This window comes from Heteronotia binoei, chromosome 5 (genome assembly GCF_032191835.1).
Source record: "Heteronotia binoei isolate CCM8104 ecotype False Entrance Well chromosome 5, APGP_CSIRO_Hbin_v1, whole genome shotgun sequence".
NCBI lineage: Eukaryota > Metazoa > Chordata > Lepidosauria > Squamata > Gekkonidae > Heteronotia > Heteronotia binoei.
The window spans coordinates 56,294,853-56,311,759 of NC_083227.1; the positions used below are offsets into that span (position 1 = coordinate 56,294,853).

General features: G+C 41.0%; 1 protein-coding gene across 1 annotated transcript in view; it reads left to right on the forward strand.

Annotated features, from left to right (window-relative positions):
- Nucleotides 1-16,907, forward strand: part of TAFA1 (TAFA chemokine like family member 1) — a 561,552-nt gene that overhangs the window by 394,557 nt on the left and 150,088 nt on the right. The window lies entirely within an intron of this gene.

Genomic DNA, 16,907 nt, shown 5'->3' on the forward strand with positions numbered 1-16,907 from the left:
ACAAAATCTGTGGCAGCGAAAGTGCTTTTGTTAGTCACTGCTCACTTCTTCAGAACACAGCAGTGAGTCACAAAAGCTCATATCCTGCCACAAATTTTGTTAGTCTTTAAGTTGCTACCAGACTCTTGTTATACTCTGCTACCGTCTGTGATAATGTGACATCACATCCCCCAGAAGTAATGTCAGGCTGTTGGCCTGAGAGCAATTTTTATTTTACTTTTCCCATGGCAACACTGAGCAGAGATGGCAAATGAGTCAGGGCAGGCATTGCCTATCCTGTGTGTTGTTAGCCTACCTACTGTGTTGTTAGCCACCCTGAGCCTGCTTCGGCGGGGGAGGGCGGGGTACAAATAAAATTCATTATTATTATTATTATTATTACCCCTATCAGTAGGATGGTGGTCCTGCTCCAATTGGGCTTCTGTTTAAACTCCTCCATGTTTAAAGAGTGTTTTGGAGGAGTGTATTGTTTGAGGGATACTAAAGATCATATGTATATAGAGAGAGATAGAGCTAAAAGTGCATCATAGATGAGTAGCCGATCTGATTAACTGTAAAATATGCAATGATTCCTTAGCTTTGGTCGCAAGCTAGCCTGCAGTTAAGAATCGGTTGGTTCGTTAGTGTTCTTGTGGACAAATTGTTTCAAAACTACATCTACATATTCATTAGTATTCCCCAAACAGTTATCAAGTTTAACTTCCATTTCCCAGCAAGAGAGAGCTTCCTGATGTCTGTCACTGAGATTTCAGATTTCTTTCTCTCTCTCCTTTCCTCTCTCTCTTCTTTCCTTTTGAATTTCTAGGAGAAGAACTATGAGAATAAAATATTCTCTTTTTAAATGCAAAGGTTGATAATATCCCTTTAGCATATTATTGATGTCTTGGTTCTTATCTCTTCTTCTGTGCTCTGTTGAGCAAACATAATGCAGGCTATTGTGGCACAAAAGCTATAATGATAATTCCTGTTTAGTGCTTTTAAAATGAGGGGCTTTTTTTCTGGCTGTAATAGAACGTGTGTTTCTAAAGTGGGTATGCAGATAAGTACAGATTTTATATTTAGAGCAGCTATTTACTCCTTTCTAAAACATCAGAGCTCTAGGGATGCCTCCCAAAATTCTCATTTGAATTTCTCTCTTGATTTTAGAGTTCTGAATTATCTTGTCTTACTTACAAACTGAGCCCTCTGTTGCTTCATTTTTTTAATTTTTTTTATTTTGGACACAGTCTAATGCACGCACATGTGTATATTGATAAAATATTACAAATAGGATTGCCAGATCCTACCTGCTTCCTGACAGGGGGATCTTCAGGCCTTCCTGGGAGCTTCTGCCCAAATGCGGTGTGGTGACATCATCTAGAAATGACATCATCACACCACCAATGTTATCTGATGACACTCTAGTTTTTGGACATACTTCTATGGTTTGAGCCCAAAGTATATTTACTATAGAGTTTCCCCCCCAAAAAAACTAGAGCGTCACTGCATGTTGACATCACTTCCAGGTGATGTTATCACACTGTGTTTGGGGGCATTTGTGGGTGGGGTGTTCCTTCATCAGCCAGCTGGCTGGTGGTGGGGAGAAGCCCACAAAAACAGGGGAACCCCCACCCGGGGGCTTGCAACCCTAATTACAAAAAAATTGTTTGATGTGATTGCCCCAATTATTTGCTGATGCCTATATGCAGTTTGCATTAACAAAGAAGCAATATTTATTGTACCTGTATGTTCGGTTACGTTATTTTTTCCCCCTGCAGTGTTTTGCTGCTTCACCACAGTATGTGCACTGTAGTAGATAACAAAAAGGAATCTTGATGTAACCTTACATACAATCATATCAAGATGGCTTTTTTGAAATGTTATATTATTAGTATTATTAAAATTAAAATTGAATTTGTGAATAGCCTCATTCCAGCCAATGCCAGATTCTAGGCGATGTACAACGGAAAAAAAATATCAAAGTACATGTGCACTATGGTAAGCAGCAAAAAAGTGGCACCAGTGAATCAAAGGAACTCAAGGGTTCAGCAAACTAACAATGATTCAATCCCAGAATTAGATTTAGAAATTATCTCCATTACATCAGAATTCAAGAGGGGGAGAATGTAGATCAGAGTGAGCATAGAGAAAAACAAAATAGTGGAATGGGGAACTATGCTCATTCCTGAGAATGTTTCAAGATAGGACAGATATGAGTCACAATTTACTACTATTACAACGGCAACGACAACAACGATGATGATTTATTTGATTTGCTTAATCATCCCATCCTGGCCTAGACCAGGCTCTGGGTGATGTACATCAGTAAAATACAAGTTAAAAACACAAGGAATGCACAAGAAGTAAACATAACAATACATTAAAATTACCCTGATGGCATCTTGCCAATTAAGTTCTTTTTCCAGAATATCAGAGCATACGGGGGGTGGGAGGAAGCCTTTTTTGGGGGGGGGGGGGTTTGCCAGGAAAGGTGCCAGCTGTCACTGCCCCAATCAAAAGCCTAGTGGAACATCTCTGTCTTACAGGCCCTGCAGAATTGCCCAAGGTGTCATCTGGCAGAGAGTTCCACCAGGTTGGGGCCAGAACTGAAAAAGCCCTGGGCCTTGTTGAGGACAGTTGGGCCTCTTTAGGGCCAGGAATCATCAGCAAATTGTTACCAGCAGAGCATAATGCTCTACCAGGGACATAACAGAGGAGATGGTCCCACTGATACATTGGTCCCAGACCATTCAAGGCCTTGAAGGTCAAATCCAAAACCTTGAATCTGATCCAGTACTCAACCGGAAGCCAGTGCAGCTAGTGCAGCACTGGTTGTATGTGTGCCATCCATGGTGTTTCTGACAGCTTAGAAGAATTGCCATGCAAATCTACATAGAGTGACTTCAGTCTAAACCAGGGGTGGGGAACCTCCATCCTGAGGGCTGTATGAGGTCACTTGGTCTGGCCCTCGGGGATTGCTGGGCCGAACCGAGCCATGTGGCAGGCTCCCTGGGGCCTGGCTGGCCAGCCAGAATTGCTGCAGGGCTTGGAAAAGTTACTGTCACAGATCAGTTTGCACTTGATTATCCCAGATAGTGTGATAATATGCTAATATTAGGGGATGTGGTCTAATACGCTACAGAGTTCCTGCTGGGCTTTTTCTACAAAAAAGCCCTGGACCTATGCATTTGCCTAGGTCAGTGGGCCACGTGTGTGTGTGCCAGATTAGGCTCTCCACACGTGACTTCAAATAGAAAAACAATTATTTGCATTAGTTTTGTTGGTCTGAATCATTCTCCCTCAGCAGAGCTGAGTTGATAATTGGATAATTTTTATGGCCCACAAATGATGCTATAAATATCCATATGGCCCTTGGCAGAAAAAAGGTTCCCCACTCCTGGTCTAAACCTATTGGAATCAATTGACTTATAATGAATCATAGAAACATGGAGTTGGAAGGCACCTCCAGGGTCATCTAGCCCAACCCCCTGCACAATGCAGGAAATTCTCAAATGCCACCCCCCACCCCAAATTCACAGGATCTGCATTGCTGTCAGATGGCCATCCAGCCTCAGTTTAAAAACCTCCAAAGAAGGAGAGTTTACCACCTCCCGAGGAAGCATGTTCCACTGAGGAACCGCTCTAACTGTCAAGAAGTTCCTCCTAATGTTGAGCTGGAAACTCTTTTGATTTAATTTCAACCTGTTGGTTCTGGTCCTACCTTCTGGGGCCGCAAAAACAATTCTGCACCATCCTCTATATGACAGTCCTTCAAGTACTTGAAGATGGTAATCATATCACCTCTCAGATGCCTCCTCTCCAGGCTAAACATCCCCAGCTCCTTCAACCTTTTTTCATAGGACTTGGTCTCCAGACTCTTCATCATCTTTGTTGCCCTCCTCTGGACCTGTTCCAGCTTGTCTATATCCTTCTTAAAATGTGGTGCCCAAAACTGAACACAATACTCCAGGCGAGGTCTTACCAGAGCAGAGTAAAGCGATACCATCATTTCATGTGATCTGGACACTATACTTCTGTTGATGCAGCCCAAAATTGCATTTGCCTTTTTAGCTACCACATCACAATGTTGACTCATGTTCAGCAAATGGTCCACTAAGACCCCTAGATCCTTTTTGCACACACTACTGCCCAGACAAGTCTCCCCTATCCTATAACCATGCATGAGATTTTTCTTACCTAAATGCAGAACTTTTCATTTATCCCTGTTAAAATTCATTTTATTGGTTTCAGCCCAGTTTTCCAGCCTGTCAAGATCCTCCTGGATCCTATTTCTGTCTTCTACTGTATTTGCAACCCCTCCCAATTTAGTATCATCTGCAAATTTAATAAGCATTCCCTCTATTCTTTCATCCAAATCATTTATAAAGATGTTGAACAAAACAGGCCCTAAGACAGATCCTTGAGACACTCTACTTGTCACTCCTCTCCAAGAGGATGAGGAACCATTCACAAGCATTCTTTGGGTAACAGTACATTAGACTGTACTGTTAGAGAAGAAGAGGAAGGTGGCCTGAACTGATCAGATTTCAGGAACTAAGCAGGATCAGTAGTTGGATGGGAGACAAGCAAGGAAGACTCTGCAGAAGAATGCAGCGGCAAACCACCTCTGCTTCTTACTTGCCTTGAAAGACCTTTGCAGGGATCACCATAAACTGGCTGCAATCTGATGGTACTTTACACACATACACACACACATGTAGATAGAGAGATAGAGATATAAACCTTACTGAGCCAATGGATTTAAACATTACCAGATGCCTGACTCTACCAAGCATGTTCTGTCAGGTGTGAGGAAGCTATATAGGCACATTTATCTCACTTTGTCCCATCAGTCTTAATTTATCCAAGCAGAAAACCAAGCTCCCATCATTGCCAACTATAATCAGAGGAAAGGTGCATGCATGGAACAGTTGACAATAGCCCTTATCTAGGATCTGCCTTTCCTTCACCTTCTCCTAGTGAGTATAAGTATTTTTCAGCCCTCTCATTGGAAAAGGAGCCGCCCGTCCCCATACCATAAATCAATGTTCCACTGCCCTGTTAAGCCATCCATGCAGAAAACTGTCTTCAGCTAGACAAACAATGGCTTATTTAGAGGAAATTTACTGAAGAGGAAAGCTGCAAAGATGGATGCAGGGAGCTATAACACTTTGGAGTGCAGTCCTGTCCTTAACAAGCCCCTTCAGTAGGATGATGTACTGCATTTTACCAGGGCAGAAGAAAATCAAATGACCTCTAAAAAAGTATGGAAGTTTAGCAGGTGGAGAAGCAGTGCACCTGAAATGACAGAGGGGAAGAAATACAAAATGGTTATTTTGTACATTTCAGTGTTTTTCCATGTCATATAACAAGTTGGGTCTGTACACAAAAGCAAAGTGGTGTGGTAAAGTAGACTGGGCCACTTCTGACTAGGGTTTTCAAGGTAAGAGACAAACAGAGGAGGTTTGCCATTGACTGCCATTGACTGCCTATGCGTAGCAACTCTGGACTTCTGCTGTGGTCTCCCATCTGTGTAAGAACATAAGAACATAAGAGAAGCCATGTTGGATCAGGCCAACGGCCCATCAAGTCCAACACTCTGTGTCACACAGTGGCAAAAAATGTTATATACACACATACACTGTGGCTAATAGCCACTGATGGACCTCTGCTCCATATTTTTATCTAAACCCGGACCTCTGCTCCATATTTTTATCTAAACCGGAACAGAAGTCTGCTTAGCTTCTGAGATCTGACAGGATTGGGCTAGCTTGGGTCAGGGCATCTTTCTGAAACCTCCCCAATTGAAAACAAAAACAGAGGAAGATAAAAAACAGAAGTCATGGGGAAAGGTTCTGTCCTTGTCTTTTGCCTGCTGTGCTAGTTTGCTGTTTGTTGTGAATCTCTTCAGGTTTGTGGGAGCACTGAAAAATATCATCCCATGTGATGCTGTGGTTCATTCTACTATTAGGGAATACTCTACTTGCGTGTGGCAGTTTTTGAGCAGATGCGGTTACTATCATTGAATGAGGGATTCAGTACCCTTACTCAAGGCATCAGGACAAGGCCTCTGTGACCTCAGTGTACTGGAGCAAACAGAACTTGATTTGAGAAGATGTTCATAACTGGCAGGCAGGACAATGTGGAAGAACAGGTACCCTGATCCCTGAGAAGTACAACATATTGATTAAACCATCAAACTAGCCCTGTTAGCATATTACAGTGAATGCATGTACATCTTGCATGTCTGTACATCTGTTGTGAGAAAGGGCCAAAAACTTGACAAACAATGTTCCCTCTTAGCTGTGGAGTCTTGGGAGCAAAAATTCTACTTTGTGAGCTACTGACATTAACGTTGTGAGCTACTGCATAAATTAGTTTGTTCTGGGGCCATTTTTCCTGAGCTAAGACAAAAATTGTATGAGCCAGAGGCTAAAAGATTGTGAGCTTGCTCATACTAACTCAGCTTAGAGGGACTGTTGACAAATTGAAACTGTTGAAACTGAAATTATTGGACTGTATTATTAGCACCAAATTGTTTTTAAAATGTTTTAATTGTTTTATTGTTTAAGGTTTTAATTAGGTAATGTTTAATATCTGTACATGTTTTTACTGTTGTGAGCCGCCCTGAGCCTGCATCGACGGGGAGGGTGGGATATAAATCCAATAAGATAAATAAATGAAACTGGAGACCAGTATCTGAATAAATGTGGGCTTTAAGTTTCATGTTTATTAAATGTAACCTGAGAATCACTCAACACACATATTTTTTTTTTTAAATCAGGTATATGACATAAATTGTAGGCTTGTCAATGTTCACTGTAATTTGTGGATATAGCTTATATGTAATAGTAAATTAGCTAACCCTGAGTGGAGAATGAAAAGAGTGTTTATTTATTCAGGGGGTTTATGATATGCAGCAAAATATAACTTTGTAAATTAACCAACATAAAAAAGATTGAGAAGTGGGAGGGGAATTTTCAGTCCTCCATAATTCTTTGCACAGTCCAAGTTCGATGTGGACTACAAAGAGGACTCTCCATTGATTCCATTTGTCACAACCAAGAAACTTTTGTATATGTTGGCTATTCTTAACCATCTGAACAAACATGACTTCTTAAGAAGTTTCTTGGTTAATCTCCTACTTTGACATATTTATTGCTCCACCGTTTCCCCAGTAAATAAATAAATCCAAACATATTGTTATCTATAAACTTAGTTTGTTACTGTTGTTTAGTTTTTGCATATGTCAAAACATCTTCATTAAGTTGTATGCTAATTTGCTGTTCACCTATGTAGAAGCACCTGCATATCTATATGAACAATTAGCTTCCATTTCTCTGTATCTGACGAAGTGTGCCTGCACACAAAAGCTCATACCTTCAATAAACTTTTGTTGGCTTTAAAGGTGCCACTGGACTCAAAATTTGTTCTAAGGGGTAATTAGTTAGTGCTGTCAGTTTTAAAGTTTACCTTTCATTCACGCATCAGGACAATTGCTGATTTAGGTTATGAGCTCTCATAAATGTCTTTGTGGGGAAGCAACACCTCAGAGAATGCCCTTCAAAGGGTAAGGGATGCTGCTTTGTTCCCTTCTCCCATCTGTAATGAGTGACATGACTCATCCATTAGTCTATCCTGGCCGCTGTATTGTCACTGCTAACGCAGAGCTTCCATCAAAAAGCCAGATCCCAGCTTCAGCTGTCACCCAGTAAAAGTGGAGAGTCCAAAAGGGGGGATTGGTGGATAGAAAGGAAAGGGCGCAGTCACCTCATTAGCTACTCAGCGGGGTTGTCGCTTAATACAATATTTATCACAACAGCTCACTCCATCGGCTGAAATTTGTCAAATTTATATTGCTAATATTGTTGTCACTTGAAATACATTCTATACAAATAAATATGACACATGCCACTATTTAAACTCACAGCTTGGCCTCATACTAAGACACAAAGATGTTAAAAGTGCCTGATTTATATGGAAACCCTAGCATTTTATGCCAAATCGGAAATCATTGTACTGCACATTAGCATGTTGACAACAAACTGCAAGGGTGGGTGGGTGGGGGGGGAATATAGCTTTATTCTTTTCTAATGAACGCAACAATTTATTAACCATGGTTACTATGTATAAGGCTTTGAACAATGTCGTCTAATGCTTTTTAAAATAAAGAGATCCCAAGTTCGTGCGAAATAGCAGTATAATGTCATTTGTCTCTCTCTTTATCTTTTTTCTTTTTGTTTCACTGCATATAATAGCATCCATTTTATCATTTTGTCAATAAAGAATAAAAGTCTGCCATTTAAAATGACTTTCGCTGGGCTGATTGACACTAATGTAGTCAAACTACCCGTTGACTAACAGCATGATGCGATGAGTTGCTGTGCTGACACTGAGGCTCAGAAAGGATTTCAAGGTAGGGGTGGCCGATCCTCCTGTGTAAAGTCTCCGACCTTCCCAGAAACTAAAGCTGCTTCCGCACAGGAGCAAGTCCCTGATTTGCTGTTATTTCCACTGCAAACCCGGGGGCATTCATAGCAGCAATGAAATCTCCACACGGTGATTTTATGCTTCCACCTCACACTTGTTATTCCCACCCGCCTGCCTCCAGTGGGCCCTTTGCCTTTCTAAAAATCAGTAGTAGGAATATCAATGTAGTGCTGACGGCAACTAGTAACTTTTTTAAAAGGCCATCAATGGTGTGAGGGGGTGAGAGGGGAAATGATACACCTGAGGAAAACTCTACCTTCCTTGTCCACACTTTCCCCAAATCAGCTTTGGGAATTATCTTTCTCTAAAGATCGTACTAAAGCAGGTTTGAAGACATCCATGGTAGAGCTGGGGAAAACTCAAAAGGTGGGCTAACAATGATGCTTTATGGAAGTGATGTTGCCAACATCCAGGTGGCGACTGGCGATCTCCAGGAATTACACTTGATCGCCAGACTACAGAGCACAGATCCTCTGAAGAACATGGCAGCTTGGAAGGGTGGACTCTATGGTGTTATACTCTGCTGAGGTCCCTCTGCTCCTCAAGCCCCACCCTCTCCAGGCTCCACCCCCAAAATCTCCAGGAATTTCCCAATCCAGATCTGGAAACCCTAATGGAAGCCCAAATTTGAAAAACACCACTGCTCTATTCTGCTGCATGCCTAGACAAGGCCCTAGTCCTATACTATCAAGTTGCCAAAAGTATAAAACAGATAAAGTGGGACATTCTTAGAGCGGTCCAAATTCATCCGGTGAATTTCAGAGGAAGTGGGATCTGAATTTAAGTCTCCCAAACCCTTGTCCAGCACTTTGACCATCTCACTATACTGATTACTCCACAGTTGAACGACCCGTCCTTGATTCATTTTGAGAAAGTTATCTCTAGAGCCAACCTGTATCCCTGGGTGATGTGAGGACAGAATGATAAAGTATATATGCAGTATATATGGAGCATATATGCAGTATATATGGAGCATATATGGCCGGGACTACGTGAACTGCACTGGCTGCCGATTATATACCGGGTCCAGTACAAAGTGTTGGTCGTTACCTTTAAAGCCTTATATGGCCGAGGACCTGCCTACCTGAGGGACCGTCTTTCCCCATATGAACCCCAGAGAGCACTGAGGTCAACGGGGAAAAACTTAATGACTATCCCTGGGCCGAAGGAAGTTAAATATCAGAGCACCAGAATACGGGCCTTTTCGATCGCGGCCCCTACCCTATGGAACCGACTCCCCGAGGAGGTGCGGGCCCTGCGGAGCCTTGAACAGTTCCGCAGGGCCTGCAAGACCATCCTTTTTAAATCAGCATATTCGGACTGCTAAGAAAAATGGTAATTAAAGATCCGCCAATGCGGTCCAAAGATCTATACCGCAGTATAATTGTATCTACTAGACTGGTTTTTAATTTAATGTTTTAATGTTTTATTGTTCTATAATGTAATTCTAATGTTTTATTTATTATGGTGTGTTTTTATGGATTGCTGTTAGCCGCCCTGAGCCTGCCAAGGTGGGGGAGGGCGGGATATAAATGAAATTAATAAATAATAATAATAATAATAAAATTTGTAAATTTGCTCTGGCTTTGCTTTGATCAGGATATCAGTTGTCTGAGTTGTTTGCAAATAAACTTCCATTGATGAAATATTATCCCTTGTCTTAATGACCTGCCAGTGCTAACTAGACCAAAGTTAGAGATACCTGTTGTAATCACTATCAACATATTGTTAATATTATTAGTATTCTTACTATTCTCATAATTTGTTTATATAGTGTTTTCATTGTGCAAAGTATTTTATTTAACTTAATTTTACAGATATTATATTTATATCATATTTTTATCATGCACTTTCACCAAGGAGGTCTCCTCACCTTCATTCTATTCTCACAACAGCCCTATAAAGTAGATTAAGATGGCCCAAAGTAATCCCGTAAGTTTCATAGTCAAATGTGAGTTTCAGCCTGGGTCACTATGTTAGGTGCTAGTTTGTCATCTTAACCAATATTCCTCCCCGGCCCTGTTAGCACACTAATATTAAGTGAATTAGAAATTAAAAGCAAGTACAAGCAAAGTTCATACTATTATAGAAATTGGTGGCATTCTTAAGTTATGGAATATGGAGCCGCCCTGAGCCACCCGTGGGAAGGGTGGGATATAAATTCTAAATAAATAAATACATAAAATATTTGACAATATTGTACTGAAGTCAAATAATAGGTGGCTGACTGTCAATACTTGATTAGTCAATTGATCAGCATCAGGGCTTGTGTTGTAGAAAAATAGGTGGTGGAGCTCATCCAGGGATTGTTATGCAGCTGCACATACTATTCAATGGACGTGGAACTCTCAGGAAGAGGTGGAACTCTCAAAAAGGTTCAGGAGCTGTGCTCCTGTGAGCTCCCACTGAATCTGAGGCCTGATCAGCATGCCAACCCTGACTTAGTGTAATGGAGAATAGTCTGAAGGCAAAAAGGAACATATTTGCATGCAACACATTTGCAGAGTCTTCAGGAAAGTGCTGGAATGCACTTCTTATCCTTTGTATTCATTACATTGTTTTAAGTGCTGTATAAGCTTGCCTATTGGATATGAATAGGAAAGAGGTGATCATTTGGAGATCACACTGTTCTATAGGAGAGAAGTATTTTTTTTTTTGTTCCATGATTTTTCTTCTTCTTCTATGATAGGTGGAAAGTTATTACTGTGGTGTGAGGTATTAGTGATAATAGCAATGGTCTCACATTATTTCAGCCAAAGATCAGAATGTCCCAAAGTGCTGATGTAACAGCCATTCATTGCTGGACCCATTGGAAAAGCTCTTCTCTGCAATTATAAATCTGCCACAGTTTTGGAAGCTTAAGAAGAGCGTAAAATTAGAAATAGGGAATCAAAGTACAGATTCTGTTAACCATTTTCAGTGGATAAGATTTTTCCCTTCTATATTGTTCAATGCTTGAGTCATTTTGATGAAAATCAGACTAGTTTCATGAAATCTAAAATTGCCATCCTAAGACTTATACCCATCAACTTCAGTGGACTTAGAAGGGTGTAACTCTGCTTATGACGGCACTGCATATTATGGCAACTTAAAGTGCCACCTGAGCAGGTTTAGCCCTGACCTGGATAATAATAATAATAATAATAATAATAATAATAATAATAATAATAATAATAATAATAATAATAATAATAATAATAATAATAGGAGATTTTATTTATACCCCGCCCTCCCCGCCTAGGCGGCTCAGGGCGGCTAACAACATTTCACACAATTAACATAAATAGATAAAACTTTAAATTTAACAATTAAAAAGAAATTAAACATAAAAACCAGTTAATTAAGTTAAAATACATAATTCAAATTACATTAAATATATCTGGCAGCAATAAAATTGTTTGGCGCTGGTTCTGCCAGTTTAGATAGTTCCGTGATCATATTATAGATGGCGGATAACCCAGGCTAGCCCAATCTAATTTGAAGAGAAGAAAAAGAAGAGACTGAATTTATACCCTGCTCTTCGCTAACCAAAGGAGTCTCAGAGTGGCTTACAAATCTCCTTTCCCTTCCCCTCCCCACAACAGACACCCTGTGAGGTAGGTGGGGCTGAGAGAGCTCTCCCAGGACTGCTCTTGAGTAGAACAGCCTTGAGAGAACTTGTGGCTGATCCAAGGTCACATCAGCAGGTGTATGTGGACGAGTGGGGAATCAAACCTGGTTCTTCCAGATAAGAGATGCCAATGCACTTAACCACGACACCAAACTGACTTGAAACTAAGCAGGATTGGCCTGAATAGTACTGAGATGGAAGACCTCCAAGGAATACCTGGGTCATGGTGTGGAGGCAGGCAATGGCAAGCCACCTCTAAACATTTCTTGCCTTGAAAACCCTTTGGGGTTGCTGTCAGTCATCTGTGACATGACAGCAAAAAACACACAAAAAACCCTAGGTTTATTCAGAATCCTACTCAGGTTTATTCAATGGGTGTTAATTTTAGGAAAGTATTAGGATTGAGCTGCCAGGATATTTGGTTATATGTAAAATAGATTTTTTTTTTACCCTACAACAAAGATAACTTGCCCTGTTGAAATGTAATGTGACAATTGTTTAATTTGTTCACCACTTTTTTCAGTATAAATTGGCAGGAAATCATTTTATGTCTTAGTCACATTATGGGATGTTACAGAATAGCAAGAGAAGCAGAATTTCAGTAGGTCAATCAACTATAAAAAGAATATTTAATACCAGTTGTCACAGTTCATACCATAGCTTCAAAGGGTAGCTGTGTTGGTCTACCGTAGAACAGCTAGAATCGAGTCCAGTCGCACCTTGGAGATCAAGATCTCACACCTAATCCAATCAAGCCTGCTATTCTCATTCACCTGCAATTGTTATTCAGCATCTGAATGCCCAAGATATAAGGACAGAGAGCTTGCCTCCCTTCTGTGCAGGGCTCCTTATGCAGCTGTTTTTTCCCAGATTCTGCACTGGCATCTCTGGAGTGGGGCTGCGTGTTCCCTGCTTGCTCCCTGCCTTGTGCAAACTCAAGAGCCAAGAACAAGACCAGGACAAAGGCTAATGCAGAATTGGTCATGGATTCACATTCTAGTAGAATCTGAAGATCTGAGCAGTAACTCATGAAAGCTCATACTTTGCCACAGTTTTTAACAGTCTTTAAAGTGCTACTGAACTCTTGTTCTTTTCTACTGCCACAGCAGCTAACATACAGCTTCCTATCTTGATCTGCATCCTCTTTGACTCCCAAAAGTCTAAAAATCTTGTTGATGAGAACAAGACTCTAATGTATAGGGCTCTCCTGCCTCCCATACAACCACTTCTCCATTGGCCGACACTGCAGGTCTCCAGCTGGTTCACCTCCCATCCCACCAGCTGATAAGTCTGGAGATGGCTGTGACATCCCATGCCTCCACCCCCAACACACTTATTCGTGGTATTCCTGTACCTGGAAAATTGTCCTGAAACAACTGTATAAACTGATATCCACAATCTTGAAATGTCATAAAGGTGATAATGATAACCTTCATTAGAAGATGAAACAAAATTAGATCCAAAATATCAGAAGAGTGCACCTCTAAGCCACCTGTCAAGCAACTGCAAACTGGTTGATAAACAGTCCGCTTAAAAATTAGCTCCCTGTTCACAGTTGGCAGGACATGAGCCAAACTGGCAAGTATTTGCAAATCCCTAATAGAGGCTTCTAACTTTCTTCTTCCCTATCTATTCTGTTTTGCTTCTTGAAATCCATTCATCTACAGTTGGTATACATGCTGGTCAGGTTATCCATAATAAAATAACAAAAAAGGAGTCATGGTAACCAGGCCTCATTTTGGGCAGGAGCTCACAGGAGTGGAGCTCCAGAACCTCTACATTTTATTATGTTCTTTCTTTCTCTCTCCCCACCCCCAATACTTGCTTCTGGGCTCCACTGTTCAACCCCCCCCCCCCGTAAGAATTTTACTGAACTCTTAAGATTTGACAAACTTTCTAATATTTTTCCCCCACAAAAAATGGGAAAACAACTAAAACACATAAAGCAGACAGATGGAAATCTTCATCATGCCACAAAGGAAAAAGTAATTTAAAAAGTATGATGGGAGTAAGGTTTTATTATGACAATTATAATTCAAGAAGCATTTTAAGGTAGATGCTGAGCTAATATAATTTAGTACACCTTATGGTGATGTGGTATATGCAAATGTTATGCAAATGAGTTGTGCTAATGAGCTCCAGCACCTCTTTTTCTACGAAATGACCCCAACAGTAACCATATAATCACAGACCAAAGGAAGGTTATCCATAAACCCGATTTTTCATAAGTGGAAAACATAACCACTACTTTTGGAGGGACACAAAAGACACCTGCCTTTTTATAATCGATCAAACTGAGGCTATCGGTCACATTATGGGAAGACAAGAGTCAAAGAGACAAAAGATAATAGTGCTAGGAAAAGCTGAAGGTGGCAGGAAAAGAGGACTCAACATGAGATGAATAGACTCAAATCAAGGAAGTTTTGCAAGAACTGAGCAAAGCTGTTAACTATAGGATGTATCAGAGGTCATTAATTCATAGGGTTGCCATAAGTCAGAAGAGAGTTAACAGCACTTCACACACACACACATTGAGCTACAATCCAGAGCAAGAGGCAGGTCACAATATGAGGAAATCCGAGATGGCTTAAGCACACATGGTGCTGTGTGGGCCCTTATTCTGTAGTTTATTTAGCACAATGGCCAAACCAGCCTTACTGGTTTTGCCTCTTTTCTCCTCCAGAATGAACATGGTACTATCTAAACTTTGTTCTGTTAAACAACCTGATTCAGAGTTGGGAGGACTAATTCCTTCTTTACGCCTGCAAAAAGGGCAGGGAAACAGGATTTTTACCATGCCACAGTATATGGAAATGGGTGAAACCTACAAGCGTAATAGCATTTTGGCTCTTTTCCATTTTTCTCTTTGATGATTGGCATCAGGAATCAAGCAGTGTTGTAGAAAGGCATTGACATATCCCTTACTGACATACAATACCTCACAGGCATAGATGGTATTCAGCAGAAGAGGCTTGCCGTGAATAAAGCTTCCTCCACAAAAAGCCCCATGTCAAGTATTCACACTCTGCCACTTCAGATATAATGCACCGCCTTCTTAACAATTGGTCTGAATCATGAGCATTCCTGAGCTACTGCTATGTCGAAGATTAAATTTGCAAATCTTCCTAGCAGTAGCAGTAATAAAATTTTAAAACCTGGGATGTATACCAAATGTTGCTCAACAGTACTGCAAGTATAGTGTCAATTATGTGTTGATGTATCGTGTGTTTTTTTTTGTAGTGGTATGAAATGGAACTGGTAGATAGCTCCTCATACTATCATAGGAAAACACATAGGAAAGGAAACAATGCAGGAAAACAACTTTTAGCTTCTTTATTGAGACAATGCTTCATTCATTGGCACCTCCATGTCCAAGATAGAAACTCCTGGGCAGAATCCATCAAATATTTCTCAAAGTTTATACCATTAATCCTAACGGTGTTGACTAAGAAGAAAGTCTTTTTGAGTTCAACATGGTCTACTCCCAAGTAAAATCAGTATAGGTATGTGACATTCTTGCCAAGTTAGAACATCTAGCTCAGTTCCTATGGAGATAAAGGTCTTTCCCAGAACAGGCTAAATGAAACCAGCTTTTAACCAAAAACACTGGAAAAGACAACCAGGAACAGTTGAGGTCAGCAGAAAAAGAGATGGATTGGCTTAATCAAGGAGAGATGGATTGACTCGATCAAGGATGCCACATCCCTCAGTCTGCAAGACCTGAACAAGGCTGTTAATGATAGGATGTTTTGGAGGTCATTAATTCATAGGGTGACCATAAGTCAGAAGTGACTTGATAGCGCTTAACACACACTGGAGATTAAAATTAAACCTGGAGACTTCTGCAGGCAAAGCACTCTACCACTGAGCCAAGCAATAGTGCCATCAGGACCAGACATTGGGATAGAAGTGCAGGAATCCAGTAAGGGAACTCCAAACGCAGGCTACAGCTAGACAGCCCTATCAAACAGTGGCATTTATTTCTGAGTCAATATGCACAGAATCATGGAACCTGTCTGATTTTTTCCTGAAGACGAGCTGGTTAAATGTTCATTCTGTGCTTCCTATTTGTAGTATACATTGCCATCTAAAAGTGAGATCTGATCCAATCATTAAGTCCAGCATCTAAAACTCTGCAAAACAGGACCCAAGATACCTCCCTTCATAGGTGCCATGGAAAAATTCTGTTGGTCCTTTATGAAAACAACCCTTGCAAGGAGTATCATAGAGGAGTGGGAATTTGAACCAAGATCCTCACCAAAACATTCTAGTCAGTGTACTTTACTGGTACAGAGACAGCTATTTCCTGGAACATCTGCAAACAGATACAGATGCTATAACCCAGTGTTTCCCATTTGCAGGGTTGCGACCCGGTACCGGGCCATGGAAGCCTCACTACTGGGTCACAAGAAAAGCCAAAGCTAGCCCCACCCCCAGCAAAGCATGATCTCTGCTCTGCTTTCTTCCTTCTCCCATCTCACTGTTGTGCAGAGAAAAGCTAGCCTTTAAGACTGACAGGCTGCAAAGCCTGAGCTCCATTTGGCTTCCTTCCTTCCCCTGTCTCTCTGTTGTGCAGAGAAAAGCTAGTCTTGAAGGCAGATACAGGCTGCAAAGCCTGATCTCCATTTGGTTTCCTTCCTTCTCCCTTTCTTCCTTGGTTTTTCTTTGTCCCTCCCCCCTTCTTTCTTTCTTTCCCTGCAAGTGATGCTCTGTCTGTATTCTTGGAACTGGTGGGGGGAGCAACAGTGGGAGAGCTTCAAGTGCCCTGGCCCCACTGGTGGACATTCTGGTGCTTTTGGGGCATTGTGTGAGAGAATTTTGGACTGGA